Genomic DNA, 8,088 nt, shown 5'->3' with positions numbered 1-8,088 from the left:
TTGTCGCCATAAGTTGATTACGAAAAGGCCACTAGTTGATTGCTTTGGTTATTGATGATGGTTACTGTCAAATTAGACCAACAACTCTTTATTGTTTTTACCTTTGTTACAAATCAAGTCCAATTGATTGTTTACGAATATCAATCGACTACTGTAATAATAACCGGTAAGGATCTTGTAATTGCTTACAATCATTGTCAAATAACGACTCTATTTCCATTGTTTCCTTTAAGAAGTCTACTATTTTAATCGGCTGCTCCTAAATCAATCAACTGCTCTATCGACTGCTTTAATATACCAGTTAATTCAATACTCTAAAGTTTGAACATCATGGAGTGAATGCCTCGTGAATTATAGTATTAGATTTGAGATTTTACCAATTAACTAAGTAATAATTATCCATTAACTAATTGACCGCTTTATCTGAATTTAGAATATTTTGAACAGAATATCCGATTCTATTTTTGGTTTCTGGTTAAGTCTTGATTAGTCGACAAATATTTATACACCTGTCTCATCATTTGAGTTGACTTCTAAGTCCATGCCTATCTTTTCCCTTCCTTCTAAATTACAAACTTACTTAGGACTTGCCTTTACTTGTTAAGAGATTTTTCATACCTATGGGACTCCTTGTGTCTCTAAGTTTTCATCTTGCTAACAAGCTTCTTCATGCTTCCAGGACTCATCTTGCCAAAAAACTTCCTTGTGCTTATGGGACCTCATCTTGCGTAGAAGCTTCCTCATGCTTTTGGGACTTCATTTGTGTAGCATCTAGTCTTTAACCTACTGGGTCTTCATTACCAAGTGTCTACTTGGTCTTCATTGCCTAACATTCAGTCCTCGACCTACTACAACTCTATTGCCAATTTCCTACTTGGACTTCCAATGTTGCCCTTGCAACTTATGTCAAGCTTGTCTACACATTCACACTTGACATTCATATTAGATCGTATAGTTGCCTAGCTTAAAATTTATCCAAACCTCAAGACATATGCTTAGGGTGAGTGCACTAACAATCTCCCCTATTTCATTTTTTTCCCAATGGTTAAAGAAGGGTGGGTGCCAATAAAGACAAGGCGAAGGCGGGTGGCTTGCAGAATGAACAAGATGCAAAGAATAAGAAGTGGGTGGACTTATTCTCTAAGACAAGACTAAGATGAAACTGTATTGTATTCGTCCAACCAATCGTGGACTGTGTTGTCCTCACAAGGGGATGTGAAACTTGTTGAAGAGGATGTGGTTCTATCTTGTCAGAAGATTCCTTAGCTGTTTTCTTGGATGGCAAGCTGTGATAGATCTGGCCAACTGATGGATGGTTTCGTATAAATTGTAGGTACACCATAGTTTGTGGTTAATCTTTAAATTTGACTGCAGAAATGAGGGATAGGTTGGCAAACCCCTGAACACTAACCAACTTACAAAGAACAAAGGCAGAGTGACTTTGCTAGGGTCTCGGCGGAAGCAACTATATCTAAGGAACTATAACAATTCCTAGTTACTCGTCACTCGGGAGACTATCAATCAAAGCATGACACACAAGAAGAGCTGCTAAGGGACAAGGACTATGAAGCCAACAACCAACAACAGGGAGGAAACGTAGCACAGGGGCAGATGATGAGTACATCAGCAAGAAAGAAGACTGCAACTCAGCCGGGAGGTCACTGGACCAATGTTATCAGATTGCCAAATTGATGTGCCAATCGTGCAGGTTGAGCAGTCATTACAACAACAACATTAGTCAAACAAGATGGATGGCCTTGTGGGTGATAAGTGGGGCAAAGTAAGCATGCCAAATACCACAAAGATGCAAACACATGCAAGGTCAGTCAATGACAGGATGTTTATTCTAGACCTATGGTGCGGGGTTGTCATTATTGTGTTTTATTCATTATTTATTCCTAGCTAATTGCACAATTCATTTATTGACAAAAGAATATTAATTATTTACAAAAATCACAATTCAGGATCTACCATACATCATAATCCAAATTAACGCAAACAACCTCATATTTACAAAATTAAGAAACACACATATACAACAAGTTACACAACGAACCTATACATCACATAATTGTACAAGTCTTGGTTCAAAGGCTTATTTATTAATACAAGTTATCATACAACATGCATTGTCAAGCTTAGTTACATAAATTCACACTAGTAACAATATACACAAATACTTTACAATTGACATTAAATAAATCCATCTTATTCAAATCTTACAAAAACATATCCACATACTACATACAACACTTATATACATCATGCATTAATCAACCACACAATCCACATACATTCATAGAACCGGTTCATTCAAAACAACTTGAACATGCTCAACAACATTCACTACAACACCCAATTCATTCTTGCTAGCAAAAGTTTAATACATCAACATGAATTCGACTCATGATCACAAGGACAAAAACACAACCTAGGTTCCAATCTATCAAGCATACATAACAAGATCTCATTCAATGCATCATATAACACATTAGCTATCACAACTAAACCAACTGATTCATTCATTCAATTAAAATTCAACATTCAAACATGGAACTCAACATTAAGTGGATCATCAACTCACTTTCACAATGCATTTCATCATCCATGTGCACATGTTTCAAACCACTCAAACATGAATCCGATTAGCTACCAAATCTTCACAACAGTCAATGCAACAATGTATTGATCACTAACAAACACTTAAAACAAGGTTAACCTTCTAATCCATTTCAAATTCATTTCCAAAACATCTCAATAACAGAAATCATGAATTCCACAAGGTTCTTTGATTCAATTGCATCATAAAAATCAATAACATCACAATCGAATCAACTCCTTCTACAACATTCAGCACACGAGGAAACAACAGGGGGGGGGTTTTGTATAACTCAGCATCTAACAAACTAAGAAAGAATCAAACGAAACTAGGTTAAACTATGGTTAGGGTTAGAATTGTTCTTCCCTTTCGGTTGGAACAGTGACGGACAGAGGAGAGGGTGAGATGCAGTGGAAGCGGATGGAAAGGAATTGGTGGCTCCGATCAGCTCCCAAACCAACAGCTAACACCAGTTCAGAACCAATCACACCAACGTGGATGGAAGAACACCGTCGGAGATAAACCAACCGCCGACGAGTTCAAATCGGGGAAAATCACAAGTTCCGGCAGCTGCTCGTGCTATCTTCCTGCTGCAAACCACAGACAAGTTAGAAAACCAAAACAACCCCTTACCTTGCGTTCTCGATGGAGGGGGCGGTCGGAATTCGGCCCAGCGTCCCGTGCCGGACTCCGGTGGGTGCGTACAGCCAACAAACTCCGTCGGGCACTCCGCTCACGGCGGAGTATGCTGCTGTGTGGGAAAACGCCGGCCGCCCATCGCCGGGCACTCCGCTCACGACGACAGATCGACCGTCGGGGATGAAGAAGCCGCTCGCCGGGCACTCCGCTCACGACGAGGACTCCTGCGGTGGCGTCGGTGATCATCAGCCTTCGTGGACGCCGGCCGCAGCTTGGTGGTTGATCGGAGGGGGAGATGACGGCGGAAGGTGGCCGCGCGCGACGGCTCGGAATCGCGGCGGCGAAGACGGTGAACAGTGGGGAAAATCGCGAGAGAGGAAGATTGCGCCGAGCCTAGGTTTTACGCGAGCCGTCCACTGCTTTTAACCTAATCAGCCGAACCGAAGGAGTTGAACCGGCGACTTGAACCGGATCTTGATGTTGGGCCGGGTTTGGCAAGTGAAATTGGGCTGAACATGTTTGGACCTTTGGGGTTGGGCTTGAACAGTGCTCTGGGTTGATTGGACTGAATTTTGGATTTGAGCTTAGGTTGTATTGATTAAGTTGGTTGAATCCATTTGATCTGATTGAGCCAATTTGAATTCCAATTCGAACCATATTTGAACCCAAGCTTGATTTTCTGCAATTAATCTCCAAAATTTGTTATCTTCATCCTAATTTCCTGCCGAATAAATTACCACAAAATTAATATCCATAAATACCTCAAAATGATAAGAAAAAATAGAATGAAGACAAACATTAAACCAAGAAACAAAACAAGCTAAAAGCCCAATTTACGATATGGAATATAATTAAAATTAGCCCGATATGATCCTAATTTACCCGGTCAAAAGGCAAGTTATCAATAGCGTCACAATATTCAAAAGGATCAATCTCGAATCGACTTGAGAATCTATTTGGATTCATTGGAGAAGAACAATCAATTTGCAAAAATTGAGTTTCCAACATAATTAATCTGATTAAGTAAGACATCAAAGTTACTTGATATTTGCTCGATCTTTTATAAAGAATAGAACCAGTAACAAGTTTATTGATCCCTTACAAATTAAAGCACAAAAAAGACAAGAAGAGAGTAAAAAGCACCCATAAAAGATTTACGATTTGAGCAAAATCGTTAGAGTAGTACTTCGGCGTAGAATCAGAATTTTAGAGTACAATGGAAGTAGGAGGTAGTAGAAAATTATTGTTCAAAGCTTCTGGTTGAAATCCTCTTTTATTAGTCATTTTGGGCACTCAGATCCTCTTCAGGGCACCCCCAACCCGATTTGATTCGATCTGATCCTGATCCAATCTCACTATCATCGTGATTTTGTCCATATTCAAGCGTCTGGAATCCTTCCGAGCATCTGGATTGCTGATATGGCGATAGCTGACAAAGCGTTTCTGATTGGTATCCGATCGTGACTTATCCATCCCCGAGTGCTTGGATTGCTTCCAATGGCTTGGAGGGTGAGATGTCCCGTCCAATCTGCACTTACCATCTCATCTACTTCGCAAGCCCAAAATACTCTTATCCGAGCACCTGGATCAAATAAGGATGCCTAGACCATCTGGGCACCCGAATCCAATGGGGTGCCCAAAAGCTCTTTTTTCGATTTTCCTTAAAGTTGACTTTCTTGCATCACAGAGTTAAAAGAATACAAGAAAAATACATGAAATTAAGTCTTGACAATTTTACAACTGTCTGGTCTTCACTTTGGATTTCTAGTGAAACTCTAGGCCAAACTGACGCCTACTATTCTCTTTCACAGGAATGCATCCTCACCTACTTCTCTTAGGAGATTTTACATGTCTGTCGAACATTTGGTCCTCTAGACCTATTTGGACTTCCTGCATAACATCTGATCCTCTGACTCCCAGTCTTTGGTCCGACTGGATCATGGTCCTCCACACCCCATCAAGTCCCTCCACTTGGTGTCCTTGATCTACCAAGATTTCTATCCAGTCCTTCCAACTATGACTTCCTTACCTAGCTTCTAACTAGGACTTTCCTTTTCTATCCTCCAACTAGGACTTGCCTGTTGTGCTACCTACATGCTTAGATCAGTTCACAAATAATATTTAACCTTAGATCTTTGTCAACATCAAAATATAAATTTGATTATGGTGCTTCCTGCACCAACAAACTTGAATCCAGATTCACCGTCATTGTTTGTTGTTGATAGAGCAATCTATAGATCAAGAACAAGCACCTTCAGGGTAGGATGATCTTATGTAGAAATTAGAGCGACGACTGTCGTGATTTTCTTTTCGATGGGATAAGAAGTTCTGCCCCTTAACCCTACGGGAACTACATTTCTATATATATACCTTTAGACTCATTTTTGTTATTAGCTCATCAATGATAACGATAATGGGTTAATGAGTTTCTACACATAAAATCCATATCTATCAATTAAGTCCACAATTAAATATCAATTAGATAACTTTATTGGACTTATCCATAAGGGCAATCCCCGTGTATTATAACCTTAACATGTAACCCCACTATATTGAGAAACAAATTGCAATAGCTACTCATCCCTCGAATTGTATCAAACCTTTGGCTCACTCCTGATGTCATCTTTCATACCTTCTCTTATGTAGTTCACCTTCTTGCCTTGGTCGTGCTCCAATGCTCCTCCTCTTGTGGTCCCTCAGATGCCTTTGTCATCCATCTTCGATCTCTATAAACCTCAAGTCATCAAATCATCAATCTCCTTGGGCATGCCAAGTTGTATATTAGATTAGATCCTGCACAACTTCACATATATTTCTAATATAGTAGCAAGTCTACTAAACTCTTTATCATACTCATCAAAAATAACTATCAACCTAATTGTAGACAAAGGCAAAAGTTCCAACTAGGGTTGGCTCAATCATTTTTGAAACCCTAGGCCAAAAAAAAAGCATTCAAGGACCCCATAAAATTGAATATAAATAATATTTAAATTATTAAAAATCAAGAGCCTTAATGAAATTGGGACCCTAGGCATAGGCCTTAATGGCCCATGAGCTGACATTGAAACTTGCAACAAATGTGGTGATGATACAATTTTGATGAAAGATAAATATAAATCATCAAAACATACAAGTGGCAAAAGATAGCTACTCATGTATAATGAAGTCTTAGATCTGAGTAGATATCTAGGGTGCAGTATACATGTGTTTATATTTTTGTAAATACTAACTTTGAATCTAAATAGACACCAACAAACATATTACGGTTCCTTGCTAACCAAACATGGTGGGTCATGGGTGACATGGTAAGGTGTCGAGCTTGCATCAACCTGGTGCCACAGTAGTGTTTTCTGAAGACCCATAGCATCCTCCGATGTGTAGTCATCTCCTATGGCAACTATAACCCTCATCCGATCCAGATCCAGAGTTGACCCATTGACATGTAGTATCTTTTGTGTCATCCTGTGTCATCTATAGCCACCATTTGATCCACATCTAGTGCTGACTAATGTCTAAGCATCTAGGGAAGGCGTGCTCCTATATCTCCTCCTACATACCACATATCGTACAACATCTATTCTCTAGCTTTGACGAAGTGGCAGATCCATGTAGAGGACCGATGTATATGTATCCATAGCTTCCTAAATATCAACTCCACAACAAGTGTACATCCTCCATCATGGTATAATTCATTGTCAATTATGATGAGGCATACGAGCATGGCAAGGTGACATCTCTCATTAGCTGGTAGTCCTCCAAGACAAGGCCAAAGGATTCACAACATCCATCGGCAAGTGTACATCTCCTATCACATCTACAACTGCCATCTAATCATCCTCTACAATTGGCTAATAGACCCATATCTGAAGAACTCAAGCTCCAATGTCTCCACCTCCTACTCACAAAAGGTGCATCATCATTTTTTTTTGAACAATAAGTATATGCATGATAGCAAGATATACAGGGTGACTAAGGGTATCAACTCATGTCGAATGAAGTATCAAATCTGAGATGATATCCAAGGTTCCAACTTGATTTCAGGATGTATACCCTCAAAACTCTGGACTAAGAGCTCATATAAGGTGAGAGACAATATCAACTCATGTCTAATGGAGTATCAGATGTAAATAGATGCCCATGAGTGAAAAAAACATACAAGGAGACCAAGCATATCTACTCATATCTAATGAAGTATCAAATCTGAAGAGATGTCCAAAGTTGCAACTTGATATCGGGATGTATACTCTGAAAACTCTAAACTGAGAGCTCATACATGATGAGCGAAGATATTGACTCATGTCTGATGGGTATTAGATGTGAGTAAATGCCCTAGAATGAAGTTTTTTTTACAATGCAACTTAGAATAACTACTCATGTATGCTGAAGTATCAAATTTGAGTAGATATCCAAGGTCTCATGTACATGAGTTTGTACTGTCTTAAATACTAACTCAACATCAAAATGTGCACGCTCAAATCTACTGTAGTTCCTCGCCTACCAGACATGATGCATCATAAAGGACATGGAAAGATGTCGTGCTTGCATTAACCTACTAGTGCCTCAGTAGTGGCACTCGAAAACTCATAGCATCGTCCTGTAGGTTGCCATCTCCTAGGTCTTATATGTTCTTGCATCTCCTCCATAGCACCATAAAATGTTCAACATCTATCCTCCGTACTCCAATCGATCCCTAGTAGGTAACCTCCGATGTGCCAATAGACATAATGTGAAGGCATCATTTGATTGGAGGTATTTCTTCCATACTGCCCCTATACAAGGCTTTCAGGCTCCAGTATCTCAAACAAAAAATCATACGCCTATCTGACGCCATTGCAAGGTTAACTAAACCA

This window comes from Curcuma longa, chromosome 8 (assembly GCF_044706935.1).
Source record: "Curcuma longa cultivar G26 ecotype Majalengka, Jawa Barat chromosome 8, ITB_CL_G26_1.1, whole genome shotgun sequence".
Classification (NCBI taxonomy): Eukaryota; Viridiplantae; Streptophyta; class Magnoliopsida; order Zingiberales; family Zingiberaceae; genus Curcuma; species Curcuma longa.
Note: the sequence above shows the minus strand (reverse complement) of the source record.